Here is a 17,949-nt window from a genome sequence, read left to right on the forward strand (position 1 = left end):
GTGCACCGCTGCCGTCAGTGTCAGCCAGTTTGCCGTGGCATACGGAGCTCCATCGCAGTCTTTAACACTGGTAGCATGCCGCGACAGCGTGGATGTGAACCATATGTGCAGTTGACGGACTTTGAGCGAGGGCGTATAGTGGGCATGCGGGAGGCCGGGTGGACGTACCGCCGAATTGCTCAACACGTGGGGCGTGAGGTCTCCACAGTACATCGATGTTGTCACCAGTGGTCGGCGGAAGGTGCACGTGCCCGTCGACCTGGGACCGGACCGCAGCGACACATGGATGCACGCCAAGACCGTAGGATCCTACGCAGTGCCGTAGGGGACCGCACCGCCACTTCCCAGCAAATTAGGGACACTGTTGCTCCTGGGGTATCGGCGAGGACCATTCGCAACCGTCTCCATGAAGCTGGGCTACGGTCCCGCACACCGTTAGGCCGTCTGCCGCTCACGCCCCAACATCGTGCAGCCCGCCTCCAGTGGTGTCGCGACAGGCGTGAATGGAGGGACGAATGGAGACGTGTCGTCTTCAGCGATGAAGAGTCGCTTCTGCCTTGGTGCCAATGATGGTCATATGCGTGTTTGGCGCCGTGCAGGTGAGCGCCACAATCAGGACTGCATACGACCGAGGCACACAGGGCCAACACCCGGCATCATGGTGTGGGGAGCGATCTCCTACACTGGCCGTACACCACTGGTGATCGTCGAGGGGACACTGAATAGTGCACGGTACATCCAAACTGTCATCAAACCCATCGTTCTACCATTCCTAGACCGGCAAGGGAACTTGCTGTTCCAACATGACAATGCACGTCCGCATGTATCCCGTGCCACCCAACGTGCTCTAGAAGGTGTAAGTCAACTACCCTGACCAGCAAGATCTCCGGACCTGTCCCCCATTGAGCATGTTTGGGACTGGATGAAGCGTCGTCTCACGCGGTCTGCACGTCCAGCACGAACGCTGGTCCAACTGAGGCGCCAGGTGGAAATGGCATGGCAAGCCGTTCCACAGGACTACATCCAGCATCTTTACGATCGTCTCCATGGGAGAATAGCAGCCTGCATTGCTACGAAAGTTGGATATACACTGTACTAGTGCCGACATTGTGCATGCTCTGTTGCCTGTGTCTATGTGCCTGTGGTTCTGTCAGTGTGATCATGTGATGTATCTGACCCCAGGAATGTGTCAATAAAGTTTCCCCTTCCTGGGACAATGAATTCACGGTGTTCTTATTTCAATTTCCAGGAGTGTATAACACATTCTTACCTCAGTGAGCACCAGAGTTAAGTTTTCTCTGGTACTACATCTTTCTCCCCTTTCTGCCTTCTACCCAGAGCCCTCCACTTCCCCTTGAATCTTTCAAGTTCACCTCACCTACCCCGCCTAACATAACACCTTGCTGGTAGGATACTAGGAAAATGCGATCAATCTATGGAGAAGAACGCTAACAAAAAAATTTTCATGTCCAATTCTAGAATATTTCTGAAGTGTATGAGACTCATACTAAATAAGACTAAGAGGGGATACCGAATGTATACAAAGACGGGCAACATGAGCAGTTGAGCAGTCAAGTTTGTCTGACTGTTGGGAGAACGTCGAGGGGGGGGGGGGGGGGGGGGAGGGGAGAGATAGATAGATAGATAGAGAGAGAGAGAGAGGGGGGGGGGATCTAAACTAATGTACCCTAAAAAACATACACAAACTATCCTGTGAAGATCCACTTACGTGAAGGTCTACTTACAAAGTTTCATTAACCAGTATTACATGAGGAATTTAAGAATACACTAAAAACAAAACCTGTGTACTAATCCCATTGGAACTGAGAAAACAATATTTGACTAATCACACCATGCATACTAGTATTTAAGTAATCATTCTTCCACGCTCCACAAGCAAAAAGAATGGGAAGAAACCCTAATATGTGGTATAACGGAAGTACCCTACCATATTTCATGCAAATGTCAGTGGTCTGCAGAGTATCGACTTAGATAGAGAATTGGCAGGTAATTACTGCAAAATGTAAGACATACGAAATGTAAAATGTAAGACAACCTTGGTGCAAAAGGCAGACTGCCAACTCTGAATGTATGTGTATGAGAAATATTATAATATTTTCTACATGGGGCGCCGGCCACGGTGGTCTCGCAGTCTGGAACCGCGCGACTGCTACGGTCGCAGGTTCGAATCCTGCCTCGGGCATGGATTTGTGTGATGTCCTTAGGTTGGTCAGGTTTAAGTAGTTCTAAGTTCTAGGGGACTGATGACCACAGACATTAAGTCCCATAGTGCTCAGAGCCATTTGAACCATTTCTACATGGGATTAGTTAGCAATGTGATACCACCTGAGAGACCAATGACAGCATTAACATGGCAGACATATAAGCCTTAAGAAATGACGTACAGTTAATATCACTAGTAACACAAATACATTAGTGAGACAAAATCAGGTAAACTAACATGACGGGAGTAGGGAATTTGGATTGTTGATTGTCTTGTTATGCACATCTTTCAAGACAACAAAAACTTGCAGCTGTAAGATTACAGTGGGAAAGTAGTGGTTTTGGTCAGGATTGTAAACGTAACCATGGATTGTGAAATGCATATTAAAAAAAAGGTCATGATCAATAAAACTGTTACTTCAACCTAACCTAGATTCAGCTACAGTACAGGTCAGTCTGTGATCAAAAATAATAATAACAGATTTTTGGCATGACACACTCATTCAAAGTCACAACCCAACCTAGATCTCAGGCTAAGCCACAGTTCTGGCTGTCATCACGACCTCATACACAAAACAAAATATACAGATTTAATATACAATAAAATTCAAAACATTATTCTTCTCAGTGAGTCACTCCTTAAGAACCTTATAGTGAAGAACAAAATATAAGCCACAAGCAAGAAATAAATTACGTATTATAAACAAGACATATTACTAACTTCTACAACATAAACATACAAAGAAAAACATCGCATATGCCATTTACATAACACATGTCGTCATGCTTACAAACATAATAATGGCTCGTGTTTCTTGCTAGACCCAACTTTACTATATAAAACTATCATCTACAACTGCCAAACAGTTAAATACTTGGGTGTCACATCCATATTTATTTACGATATTAGTTTAACTAGATGGGAAAATAGATGGCAGGGAAGATTAACTGAATGAATATTTACAAAACCCTCAGGCAACTCATTCTGGAGTGGTGCTATTTTGTCAGTGATTATTTATAGGTTAACAGACAAAATAGAGGAGGTACAAAGAAGAACTGTACATTTCATTAGTGTGTCAGAGATTTAGTTGATCACATTGAGAATGTCAACTTTATGTTGAAATTGCCCCAGTGAGAAACGGTTGAAAATGTCGAAATTTTATGTACATCATACAAAGTATAATTTGAAAATTTCAGAGACGTGTGATACATAAGTAGTCGCGAAATACATTACCATCTATCCCATACAATGACAACAATGGAACCAAAGTGTTAAGTTCATACACAGAAGCAAACAGCTATTCATTCTCAACTGCCACCACTTGGAAGTGAAATAGTAAGGCAAAGCAATAATACTGTTACATACTGTACCCCCTGCTACATGCTATACACTAGCCATGAGCACTGGAATAACTATGTTTAGTAGTAAACTTTAAGCAGTTTCCATTTAAAAAAAAAAAAAAAGAGAGAGAGAGAGAGAGAGAGAGAGAGAGAGAGAGAGAGACACACACAGCATGCTGACAGATGTACATCATATAGTGGAGTTTTCCATCTCTTCCAAAGTTATTACAAAATGCATCAAATACTTTCAATATTCATATTTAAGATTTCAGAATGTACATTACAATGAGACTATGTCTATTTCTTCTCTTCTCTGTGGTCACATGCACACATTCTCATTTTAATTGCCTTGGCATTACAATGCAAAAACTATACTACTCATTAGGCTTACTGTTCTACAAACAAGATGTTACAACACATAGGCTTGTGTAACCAGATCTCTTCGATGACCACAGACTTTTTGCTGTGGGCATGTTTGCATAAAAGCCGTTATTTTTAAATACTTTACTAATGCAACAGAAAACAGATCAGGACTGTCAACAATGAATTTTAATGTTGCCCTGCTAGTACGGCTTGAGTGACTCCGTACCGATGCCATACTTAAGAGTTATTATTATAGTTGAAAAACAAGCTCCAATGAGCGAATTAATGAGATCTATCACATTAGGCAGCGAAAACACGTGCCATTATATAATTTCAACAGTACTGCAGAAAATGTTGAGAGACGCTAAAACAACATGGGTACGGTAGGAAATACACTACAATACCAACGAAAAAATCGTCCGTTTCAACGCTAAATGACAGTGTTTGGCAAATCAACGAAGAATATTTGCTATCGGAATATTTGACAGATTGTTACAGAGATTTCACAGCGATTAAAATCATGCATTTTTTTTTCGTACTACTCTCAAATATATATTTGTACATTAACTTAAAACACTGATAATTATTAGTTGCTACCAACTGATATCACATTTAGTACCGACATCATGTAAATAACGCTCGGACTACAAAATAATGACACATTTTTGCTAATGACAAAATTTAGAGACGCTGACAAGTTCCTAAATACAACGCACTATTGTTATTTACGCAGATGTAAGTTCAACAATTATTAAATGTAAGACACTAACAGCTATTTCCAATGACTAAAGCGCAGAAAATTTCATTACGACACTGAGAGAGGAGAAAGAAAACAGGAAAGTTACTTACTATTTCAAGTAAACGATGCAAATACTTTAGTAGGCTCAAAAACAGCTCAGCGTTATAAACACGTATCAGAAAAAACATCCAACGCTTGACAGCTTCAGTTGCCTCGAAAAGCCATTATCGCACACGTGCAATTCACAACGGATGTCACTAGTGTTTATCGCTAAGAATTTACTCTTATTTGTCACCATTTATCTCCAGTTTCTAACTATATATCACCGAGTTCATTTTTTTTATTATTATTTCTATACACTTGACACGCATTTAGTATATCAACAAAGCAGACGTAAATCGACCGTGTTTTGTCTCGAGATACCGCTCCGCAAAGTATTACCAACGACGGGGATTTCAAAACTTGAATGCTAACCTGCAAGATTACAATAAAAGTCATTGGAACAAAATATTATATTTTTAATTCTGTAGATCCCACTGTATTCAAAGTAGCTGCCACGACTTTTTCCATTTCTACTTTCATTTCACTTCCGCACACTTTGCTACGGTCATTGTCTATTCATTGTCATAATAAACTGAAAATCTTGCGTTGCTTCAAGAAGTGAGTTAGCAATGCTGTCCTAAAGAAATTTGGTCATAATATATTTCACTATTATTTTCCCACACCTTTCTTCGAACCACCTTGGTTAAGGTTCCTTCCTCGAAGAGCGAACAAGAAATTAAAAAAACTTGTGAACAGTAGGCCTCTTGTAACACATTTCGGCAAAGGAATACAAACTACTGTGAGGAACTCCACTATGGAAAAACTGAGTCCCAAGTACGCCTTGTAACGTAGAATTCTTTTGAATCGAGCCACTAATATTAGCTACAAATAGTATGGGAGTACATCCCGGTAGCCTGTTTACAGGAATGGAGGTAGAATTTAAAGACTCACGAACTATTGGCCATTTCACAAATCGTCGTCATAGATCTTTTTCTGCTCTTTCATATGCTACAGGTATTCTCTGTTAATGCACAGATACGCCCCTATTCTCTGTTAATGCACAGATACGCCCCACTGCAGGAAATAATAAGAATGAAAGTTCCAGTAAGCAAATGATTTTACACATGTCAATGTACTGTATATAACTGAGGATTAATGTCATAGTGGTGATAGGAATAGAGCTGCTCAAGATTCTGAATCATTACTTCGACAAAGCATTTCATCTATCTGTAGTCCTAATAATTTAAAATGTTCGCTTTTAGGACTACTATTCATTTGATTGTTCTATAAGAATAAATTTTCATTTGACATATGACTGAAAATAGATAGCACATCAGAGATAAGACTAAATTGCTCATATGTGCCATTAGCTTGTGCCCTATATTTAAATGTAGGTCTATGGATTGCAGAATACACAAAGTGGTACAGCACTGGATTTCCATCAGGTAACTGTGTAAATGTACTGGGCGCTAGTGTTAAGTACAAAACAATTTGCACTGCTTTAATGCATAAAAGAAATTTAGGGTTTATTTGACAAACGCAATGAGGCAATCACCATTTATTACCAATTCCAGATCATTCACTATCTATGGCTGGACAGACAGTGTCAAATTTACCGTAATAGTACTACAATAAAATGAATACAATGATACTAAAATGGACACTACAGAACATATTACAGTTTAGAACTAGATAACAATATACCTATATCTTATAATAATAAGTCAACTATAAAATCATACTAGTAAATAGTGCAGTCAAATCGCAGAATTACTTCTGTTTTCGTGGCACTGAGTTGCAGCTCAGTTACATGAAACAAGTATTCTTCAGTATTGCTGCTCTTTTAATTTACACAGAACTTTTCTCTAAAGTGCTCTACTGGTAATGACTGAATATCCTTAGGTAGAGCAGTAAATAATTTTAGGGTCGCGCAATGGGAAGCTGTTCTGTGTCTTTGTTAGTCAACAGCTTGGTTTGTCTGTCTTTATTGTGAGTTTTGTGTTGATGAACTTTCAGGTCTCATGATTTCTCGTTGTGTGAATGAGGCAGGTGAAAATATATTGGCTGAAAACAGTCAGAAATACTCGGTGCTTTTTTTTCTCCAAAAAAGTTTGAGGGTACTCTGACATTGGATATAATGCAGTGAAAATTACTTATAACTGAAGCATGGGATACCACCCGTCTGCTTTTAGCCATAACGTCATCATCATCATGTAGAGGGACCGTAGAGACATCTATCGGTAGCTCGGCGTTTGAGCGTACGCATATCCGTTTAGCACTACCATCGCCCACTATTAGCGGGCGAGGGCACAACATGCTTGTTGAACTGGTTGCCAGCGATTCAGTTGTCGAGTACGGTTGCCGCAGTTCTAAATGCTTGAAACAGGCAATGACATCGCTTTTCCCACCAAAAACTGCACTGGTATCGTTCGTATTGCAATTACCAACACGAAAAAATGAAATAAAAAATTTACGTCCGTGAAATAAATCTTTGGCACTCTTCCAACTTCTCAAAATCGTAAAAAAAATTATTTTGTCGACGAAAAAGTTTAGGGGTACGCATCCCCCAGCGTCCCCCCAGAAAAACAGCACTGGAAATACTAATCTGGAAAAAGTTGGTTTACCATGATCAGTTTTTACCCTTGAGGTAATAACCCTCTTTTGCTTTCTTTTGCACAAAATGCACATTTCTTCAGCTTGCAGAACAGCCTGTCTCCACAGTAAAAGCCAATAGCTGATGTGGCTGTGGAACGTAGCATAGTACACAGTATCTCACGAAAGACGTTCGGGAGGGGCCCGCAGGTCGCGATGCACAGCCACTGGCTGTCACCACCGCAACCGCTGGCTTCAGCCGCGCCCGACTCTGCTGGCAGTCGGCCGCGCGTGCGCTTCCCTTGAGTTAAGCATACACAACGTTCCCATCTGATTAACTTAAGCTTGCCTTGATTTATACTAGGTGCTCAAAATGATGTCCCTCTGTGGTAAGAGAATCCTGACAGTTCCTCAACACATTAGCAGATATTCACGGATTTTCGGCTGGCTAAATCTGGGAAATGACTAGCTGAACCCTGACTTCCTATACTTCCAGCGTGTGGGGCTGGTTGCATACTCTCTGGCTTTTAACATTCCCCAAAGATAAAAATCACATGGATTTGGATCTAGAGAACGAGGAGGCTTGTCAACTATCCTATCATCAAACACACTTTGTACGGCTGTCATAGATGCATTGGCGATACATTACCTTTCATAAAATAACCATACATCTTTTCGTTAGGTGTTAGTTCTCAAAAAAAAGTATACAGCATATTGTTCACATAGCAGTCAGAACATATCATTTCATGGAAAAAGATTTGTCCAGTACTTTGCCTTGCACTAACTGTACACCACACTCCTGTTTTCACATCATGCAAAGGTTGTTGATGTAATTCATGTCGGTTTTCGGAGCTCCAACGTCGATTGTTCTGAGAATTTACGTAGCCTGACAAATGCAGGCATGCTTCATCAGAAAGAAAGCATCTTAGGAGAACTTCTCCATCGTGCATAGGCTGTAACAGCCAGTGACAGTAACAATATCGAGCAACAGTATCTAAGTTCCTTAGTTTATGTTCTACCGTTATCTTGTATGGTTTCAATTTCAGTTTGTGCACAGCTCTGTGAGCAGATGCTCTCGACACACCTGTCTGAAGTGCCAAATGTCACAGAGATTTTTTCAGACTTCTTTCCAAGGCCTCACCTACCTCACTAATTTATTTTTGGTTAAAGCGCTAGCTTCCCTCGGCTTTCGTTTGTGTAACACATATCCAGTCTCTTGAAATTTCTTGGCTAATCTGCTTATTGCGGAATCATTGGGAACATGCACACTGGGAAATTTTCGTATGAATTCCAGCCCACATGCCACACGTGGTTCTGCTTTTGCAGAGTTCAACACAAGAAACACTCGTTGATCCTTCGCAGGTGTATACCATACCAAATGAAACTCAACAGGAAACTGAAAACAAAACACCTGAACAGTCAGTCGCATAGACATATGCACTGTGTTTCTCTCTGAGGATTGGGCGGAGCAGCATACAGTCACGAAAAGCGCCAGACTTGGAGCAGTTGCAATAATGACGTCTAGCAAAAATATCTGAAGCGATTAAACTTGACAAAAAAAACTCGAAAGGAAACACCAGTACATTCAGCCGCACAGTGTAGGTGGCACATGCGAAATATTAGCGTCCGAGAACTACATATAATGACAACCGTGGATGCAGCGGCAACACCCGGCAAGTGCGCCACTTGACATGTGAAGCCCTCACAGACGTCTTTTGTGAGACGCCCTGTATATTATTAGTAGGTATTGTTTTAATATTAGACTTTTTGGTTTTCACTAGAGTTATAGAACCCATGAAAGTTTAGAACACGCATGTTTAGCATGGTGTTGCCAGGTTAAATTGGTATATACAGCTGCTGTGTCGCTCTTGGCTCTCACTGAATAGGACTTCCGCTTGTTGAACAGCCTGAACTACAATCTCCTCTTTTGGGAAAAAAGTTTCAACATTTTCAAACTGCAAGCTGAGCCCGCTGGAGTCTATGTCGTATTGAGCGCTAATGGAAAAGAAAATTAATAGGAATATTTTGCTGCATAGAAGCTAGGGCATTTCAGACCAGATCAATTGTCTGAGAAAGCGACAAAATCAAATAAGCATGACTACAAGCGAACATTTAGCAAATAAATGTTAGTAAGAGCAAGCTTTTGTGTGGGTGGATCGTAAAAATGCCTGATTTTCAGCCCAGAGGTTAATTCGTTAACTAATACATGACCTAGGAATCCTGTACATTTGGCCGAAAAAATAGAAAAGTGTGAAAACACCCACTCACAAAAATTTGAAATGGAGAGTAGCGAAAGCTTAAACATTATTTCGTCCTTGCCATATATAAGCTGTACTTAATTATGTGCAAAACAACAAAATTCCACAAAAAGAGCTCTTCCTTTTTTTAGATGTGGTACACATATTATTATTATTATTATTATTATTATTATTATTGACAGTGGCTGAAGCTGTACAAATATGTTAAGCACAACTGTTACACAGCAGATCCGTATTAATTTCGCACTCTCGTATTCATGTGAATTTAAAGGTTTGTGAACACCCAGAATCTATACCTATGAGCCGCCAATTAATCTAGTATCATAACCTCTACACTACAGCGACTGCACAACTCGGCATCTTCTGTGACATTGCTTCCTCCTTAAGAGAACAGCATCTCGGTGTTACCTCCTCCTAGTCCGGGAAAGAGTCATTGGTCCTGCATACCCCAACTTTCGATGACTGATGTTCGCCCTGGCGGTGATCTTAGAACTTCCCTTGCCGCTATGTTCTTCATTACCTTTCCACTTGTTACCTGTCGCTGGAGCTTCGAATTCACCCTGGGTTGCAGGATCCTTATAGGGATTCATTCGAAGGACGTGGACTATATCTCTGCTCTTTCGTTGTCTTGTGTTGGGGTCGAAATCTTCAACTTCATAAGTAACATTAGACAACTGTCTTACAACCTGTCTCCAAAGTAGCTCATGAGGAACTTCCTAGAGAGATCAACCTTCCGAACAGGAGCGAAGATCCAGACGAGGTCACCAGGCTGGTAGACAACAGGGTGGTAGCTCGCGTCATACCTTTGGCGATCGTTTTCTTGAACCTGCAGCGCGCAGAGTCGAGCTAACTGCCAAGCTTCCTCAGCTGTGGTTAACTCATGTCCGATGTAGTCATCGGCCACGACATCAGGATGTAACGAAAACACAGTGTCCATCGTCGTCGTCGCCTCACGCCCATGCACCACAAAAAATGTCATAATTTATTTATTTATTTATTTACCTCTTGTTCCGGTGATCCATGTCGTGACACTATCACAGGATAAAGAACGTGTCAATTTTACACGCTTTTGGCCAGAATTTATGGTAATACATAAAATAAAACAAAAACAGTAAACAGTAACTTAGGTCCCACTACAAAAAAATACATTTTAGAGATAGATAGAGATTACAAAACAAAAAACAGTAAACAGTAACTTAGGTCCCACTACAAAAATACACTCCTGGAAATTGAAATAAGAACACCGTGAATTCATTGTCCCAGGAAGGGGAAACTTTATTGACACATTCCTGGGGTCAGATACATCACATGATCACACTGACAGAACCACAGGCACATAGACACAGGCAACAGAGCATGCACAATGTCGGCACTAGTACAGTGTATATCCACCTTTCGCAGCAATGCAGGCTGCTATTCTCCCATGGAGACGATCGTAGAGATGCTGGATGTAGTCCTGTGGAACGGCTTGCCATGCCATTTCCACCTGGCACCTCAGTTGGACCAGCGTTCGTGCTGGAAGTGCAGACCGCGTGAGACGACGCTTCATCCAGTCCCAAACATGCTCAATGGGGGACAGATCCGGAGATCTTGCTGGCCAGGGTAGTTGACTTACACCTTCTAGAGCACGTTGGGTGGCACGGGATACATGTGGACGTGCATTGTCCTGTTGGAACAGCAAGTTCCCTTGCCGGTCTAGGAATGGTAGAACGATGGGTTCGATGACGGTTTGGATGTACCGTGCACTATTCAGTGTCCCCTCGACGATCACCAGTTGTGTATGGCCAGTGTAGGAGATCGCTCCCCACACCATGATGCCGGGTGTTGGCCCTGTGTGCCTCGGTCGTATGCAGTCCTGATTGTGGCGCTCACCTGCACAGCGCCAAACACGCATACGACCATCATTGGCACCAAGGCAGAAGCGACTCTCATCGCTGAAGACGACACGTCTCCATTCGTCCCTCCATTCACGCCTGTCGCGACACCACTGGAGGCGGGCTGCACGTTGTTGGGGCGTGAGCGGAAGATGGCCTAACGGTGTGCGGGACCGTAGCCCAGCTTCATGGAGACGGTTGCGAATGGTCCTCGCCGATACCCCAGGAGCAACAGTGTCCCTAATTTGCTGGGAAGTGGCGGTGCGGTCCCCTACGGCACTGCGTAGGATCCTACGGTCTTGGCGTGCATCCGTGCGTCGCTGCAGTCCGGTCCCAGGTCGATGGGCACATGCACCTTCCGCCGACCACTGGCGACAACATCGATGTACTGTGGAGACCTCACGCCCCACGTGTTGAGCAATTCGGCGGTACATCCACCCGGCCTCCCACATGCCCACTATACGCCCTCGCTCAAAGTCCGTCAACTGCACATACGGTTCACGTCCACGCTGTCGCGGCATGCTACCAGTGTTAAAGACTGCGATGGAGCTCCGTATGCCACGGCAAACTGGCTGACACTGACGGCAGCGGTGCACAAATGCTGCGCAGTTAGCGCCATTCGATGGCCAACACCGCGGTTCCTGGTGTGTCCGTTGTGCCGTGCGTGTGATCATTGCTTGTACAGCCCTCTCGCAGTGTCCGGAGCAAGTATGGTGGGTCTGACACACCGGTGTCAATGTGTTCTTTTTTCCATTTCCAGGAGTGTACATTTTAGAGATAGATAAAGATTACAAAATAATAAGTGTTACAGAGAAATAAATATTGCAAAATATATAAATTCTGTTGTGTCTTGTTGGGAGTGTTGTAGGCAAACGTCACAAAAGGTAGCACCTCATCCCAGTTGCTCTGCTCAACATTGATGAACATTGATAGCATGTCGACCAAGGTCTTATTAAGGTGTTCAGCAAGCCTGTTAGTTTGCAGATGATAGGCAGTCGTCATGTGATGAGTCATGTTACACGGACAGTTTATCTCTGTCACAAGATTCGATTGCAAAACTTTCCCTCAATCCGTAATTAACGACCTTTGGGCACCGTGTTTTAATACAATGTCTTCTACGATGAATTTGGCTACCTGGAATGCTTCGGCTGTTTTCACGCCTTTTGTAATGGCATTGTGCATCAGATAACCAGTGCAAACAATAATCTATCTATTGCCACTAGCAGACGTTGGAAATTGTCTGAGGAGGTCAATCCCAACACGCTGGAAAGGCGTTTCGGCTGGTGGAATTGGTATGAGTCGGCCAGGTGCTTTGTGAGGAACTGCCACTTTCCTCCAGCACTCTCAACAGTGCGTCACATAGTGACGGACACTCCTAAATAAACCTGGCCAGAAAAATCTCTTGCGGATCCTATCGTATGTCTTAAAAAATCCTAAATGTCTGGCCTCAGGTGTGTCATGGAATTTCTGTAGAACATCTAAGGAGATGTTTTTAGGATTCACTGGTAGCCACGTTTTTCCAAACGGCTCAAAGGTTTTCTTGCAAAGTAATCCATTAACTATCTTAAATTGTCCTTTCATATCCTCTGACCGATTTAAGGCAAACATAATTTGAGATATCTTGGCGTCCTTCTACTGCTCAACAGAGAGATCCTGGAGTGTAGCGAGATAATCACTATCTTCATCAAAGTCTTGATGGTCTTGCACAGGGTTTCTTGAGAGACAGTTGGCATCTTGGAGTTTCCTTCTACTTTTATACACTATGGCAATGTCATACTCTTGAAGACGTAGTGCCCACCTGGCAAGTCTTCCTGTTGGATCCTTAAGACCTGTCGACCAACAAAGTGAATGGTTGTCTGTAACAACTGTGAATGGCCCAGATCACAGCAAGACATTCTCTTTCTGTAGTTGAGTAGTTTCTCTCGGCTTTTGTAAGTGTCCTAGAAGCATAGACTATAGCCTTCTCTTTTCCATCCCAAAATCTGCACCAGAACAGCACCAATCACATACCCATTAGCATGTGTGTGTAGTTCTGTAGGTGCTCTCTCATCATACAGACCAAGTACAGGGTCAGTCGTCAGAGCTTTCCGCAGCACATCGAAAGAATCTTGTTGAGCACCACCCCAGATAAATTTAGCATCGGCTTTTATCAACTCTTGGAGTGGCTTGGCTTTGATACAAAAGTCTTTGATAAAATGACGGTAATAAGAACACAATCTGAGAAAGCTTCTCACATCTCTAATACTTTTAGGAATAGGACATTCCGTTATAGCTCTCACCTTTTCTGGGTCTGGCCACACACCTTCATTTAACACAAGGTGCTCAAGTATTTTGATTTCTTTTGCTCCAAAGAGACACTTTCTTGGATTAAGTTTTGGTCCAGCTTGTTGGAGACACTAAAGAACAGCCCTCAGTCTTTTTATGTTTCACCAAATATCTCTGAGAACACTACAATGTCATCTACATAACAAAGACACATTGTCCATTTCAGGTGCCTTAGAAAATTATCCATCATTCGTTCAAAAGTTTCTGGTGCAATACACTGACAAAAAGGCGTTACCTTAAACTCATACAGGTCCTCAGGAGTGATGAATGCAGTTTTCTCACGATCAGCCTCATCTACTTCGATTTGCCAGTATCCCGAGTACATGTCCATGACTGAGAAAAACTTAGCCCCCTTCAGACAATCTAGTGTACTGTCAATTTGTGGAAGAGGGTAACCATCCTTTTTAGTTATCTTAGTAAGCTCCCTGTAATCAACACAAAAGCACCCACTGCCATCCTTCTTCCTGACGAGAATCACTGCTGACGACCATGGGCTCTGCGAAGGCTGAATGGTGTCATTCTTCATCATTTTCTCTACCTCATCGCGAGTTATTCGACTTCCCATTGCTGACACACGGTGTGCTCTCTGGCTTATTGGTTGATGGTCTCCAGTGCTAATCTGGTGCTTCACCGTCGATTTGTCTAATTTGCTCTTCACCTGTGGATTGAAGTATTCAGAGAGCTCTTGAAGAATGGCAAGTAGCTTCTTCAGTTGTTCCTTAGTGAGACCTGGTGATAGTCAAGCTAGAAGATCTTGTCTCGTAGTAGTAGCGCTAGTAGCGCACAGACTCGGCATGTGAGGTTTCTATTATGCTCAGCTGTTCTGCAATTAACGGCTCAGTGTTTGCTATGCACATGCGTCTTGGAAGGATCTGGGGTTCTTGGCAACAGTTAACTATCCGCAGTTCACCAAATCCATTCTTAAACGAGATGACAGAGGCTAGGCTGACCAAGTTATTGTTCAGTGGTATGCTTCTCTTACATTCCACTATAAGAGCCATGGGTTGATGCATGGCATGACACAGGACAGCTACCTTTCTAGTGCTGAATGCAGGAATGATCACTTTATCCAGCACACATAGTCTCCACACGCTCAGATGCGCATCTTCCTGTCCACAGTACCTCATATCGTCTAGCATAATCTTTGAGCAACCGCAAACTATAATTGCCTGAGAAGCTTTCAAAACATCCCATCCAAGAATGACGTCATGACTATATTCTTGTAAGATGATGAATTCTAAGGGCTGTATATGGTCACTTATACTCACATGAATGACACATCTTCCTGTAGGTTTTACATATATCCCATTAGCCATCTTCAGCAGAGATCTTTTGTTGTCGACGAATACAGTTTTCTACAACTGGTGACGGTACTTCTCCGAAATGACTGAATGTGATGCTCCAGAGTCCATAACAGCTTTGGCTGGTCAGCCATCCATACATTGTTTCCTATCATTTTTGTAGTGATTGAAGATGGAGGATTTTTCTCTTTGGTGGCCTCACCTACTAGGAAGGTCGCACCCTTTAGTTTTCCAGGTTGCGGCAGCTAGGTGATCGGCTGGAGCTTCTAAACGGCGATGAAGACCTTGATCGGCATGTTAGGGAGCGTCCTCTCCAATGGCTAGCTTGCGGCGTTGGTGACCTACGTAGTCCTGCACCCACATTTCCTTGTTCATCTTCATCGTCCCAGAGTTGGCATTGGCTAAGATCAGTCTGCTGTCTTCTGGTGTGGGCATCATCAGATATCTGCTGCCTTCCTCGACAATAGCGCACCACATGTCCCGGCCGTGTGCAGCGGAAACATTCTGTTTGGTTATCCTGGGTCCTCCAGACATCAGTCTTCTTTGGTGCCCAAACAGGTTCCTCATGCGGCATTGTAGGAACATAACTTCACCTAGATCTCGACTTTTTTCCGTTTTAAAGGGAAATGAAGGACGAGAGATTGGGTTCAATGTCTGTTCCACTTCCTCCTTTATGACCTCTTGAAGCATCTCCATTTTTTGCTCGCAGTGCAATCCAAGTGCCTGCTGAACTTCCTCTCTCACTATCTGACGAAAAACACTTGTTAAATCAGTTTCTTCCTCCATCACAGACATCAACACAACATTTGGAAGCCGTTCAAACTTCTTGCATGTAATTCTTTTTTGACGCATTGTCTCGATATACTGGCACCATTTTATGAAGTCGTCTGCTTTCAAAACCTCCTTCAAGAGTAGGGCTTGATACATATCCTCAGCAACATCCTTCATGAGATGTGCAACTGTATCTTCCTCCTTCATTCTATAGGATCCACTATTTTACACAGCTCCAAGATGTCTTGAATGTAGGATGCTGTCGTTTCTCCTGGACACTGTGTCCTGCACTTTAATTTATCTTCAGCCTTGCAATTCTATCATTGTGTGTCGCCGAAATAATTGCACAGTTCCACCTGGAACACTTCTCAGCTTGTGAACTTCTCCTTATTGTTCTCATACCATTGCTTGGCAGTGCCCTCCAAGTAGAAAAATACGTTATCCAAACACACGGTGTCACCCCATTTGTTAAATTTGGCTATACGCTCATATACCTTCAGCCACTTGTTTGGATCTTGGCCATCATCACCAGAGAACCTGGAAGGATGTCTCACGTGGTGGCACACAGTTGCTGTCATTGTAACGTCATCTTCTTCTTCTGTCTCTGATAGATTGCGATCTGTTGAATATGGCTCGTACTCAGGTTTCTTGCCACGTAAACGGCGGCTCTGTCGTGGCCTGATGGGAACCACTGTGTCATCGATAATGGGTGGTATCATAAATTCCAATAACCAGTGCCTCCACCAGAATAATGTCATGCAGAGGAAGGTGTAAGTAGATGAATAACGAACACTAACTTCACTTAACGAAGGTTTATTCAGCACTTGCACATACAAGAGTGTGGAGTGAACTGCCTCTGGCCAGAACGCATATGGTATATATACAGCTACAGAACATTCCAGTTCAATGATCCTTGACATTTGTGGATACTTCTAGAATGTACTCGAACCGAATATAGAAATTAAAATTTTGCAATTCAGGTGAGGTTTGAACTCACGACCCTCCATGCAACAGTCTGGTTTCATGACCACTACAGTATGGGTACTGTGCTACTCAGCTTCTTCTGCGACAAAATTAATAACTACAACCTGTGAAGTTGCTCAATCTCTGACAGTAGCAATAAAAAAATGCCTCCATGCCACGGAATTTTCAGTCTTCCTGCAAGTAGCACACACAGTATCAGTTTACATAGAAGGTAATACATTTGAAGGATCAAGTTACAGGCCCATATCTATAATACCAGTGTTATTAGGGTGTTGGACTACATAATGAAAGATCAGCAACAAATTTATTTTGAAGGAAATTACTATTTTATGAAGGATTTTGGAAGGGCAAGTGAACAAGAACAGTAGTATTTGATTTAGTTAAAAAACAAGTCAGTTTTTTTTAAGACAAGGAGTCAATAGAACTGGTACTTTCAGCCTTAGTAAGGCATTCAATTGTATCCCAGGTGAGGCCCTGCTGTGAGAGCTAAACTCATGTGTTGGCATAGTCCATATCAATTCAGGCAGGCTAGGAAAAAATCTTACCTTCATAGTCTCGGATGTTATTGAATTTAGCGTATGTTAAAATGCAGGAGTAACTAAGAAACATGTATTTTTTTGTTTCCTCCAAAAACATTTCTGCACTGAGGTACAGCCCTCCAAAGATGACACTGTGAACACAATTATTAAGATGCAGTTTTTGGAAAAAATTTTAAAATGCTGTATCTCTGGAACACTTTTAGATATTTTGTTGGTTCTTTTTTATTTGAAACATAATTGCTTTATGATTACAAAGAAATCCTCCATTTGGACTTATCTGTCAAAGTTTTTGCTATAGCATTCTGAACTTTTTTTTATAATTTATGGAAAAAAAATTTTTTCAAAAATGCTAATCCACAAAATTTAGATTTTTTTCTTTTGATTAGTACCATATAGTTCTACATTCCTTGGAAAAGAGAGCTTCCACTTTTAAGCTGAACAGGTTTTATAAACAATTGGAATTGTTGCCATACATAAAACCTGTTTTATTACCACATTATCACAAAATAGGCTCATAAAAATCAAAGCCTAGCCTTACTTAACATAATTGTAGTTTTGAAAAATGAGTCAGAGACTTATTTTTAAAGAACTTTAAAT

At 42.3% G+C, this 17,949-nt stretch overlaps 1 protein-coding gene across 1 annotated transcript in view; it reads right to left on the reverse strand.

Moving 5' to 3' along the window:
• The window catches only part of LOC126170901 (alpha-mannosidase 2), a 197,518-nt gene extending 192,453 nt beyond the window's left edge, over positions 1-5,065 (reverse strand). Inside the window, exon 1 of the mRNA XM_049920758.1 lies at positions 4,777-5,065. The gene's annotated coding sequence lies outside the window, so the exon portion shown is untranslated. The remainder of the gene's footprint in view (positions 1-4,776) is intronic.
• Between the last annotated feature and the right edge of the window lie 12,884 nt (positions 5,066-17,949).

The sequence above is a fragment of the Schistocerca cancellata genome, chromosome 1 (assembly GCF_023864275.1).
Source record: "Schistocerca cancellata isolate TAMUIC-IGC-003103 chromosome 1, iqSchCanc2.1, whole genome shotgun sequence".
NCBI classification, from domain to species: Eukaryota; Metazoa; Arthropoda; class Insecta; order Orthoptera; family Acrididae; genus Schistocerca; species Schistocerca cancellata.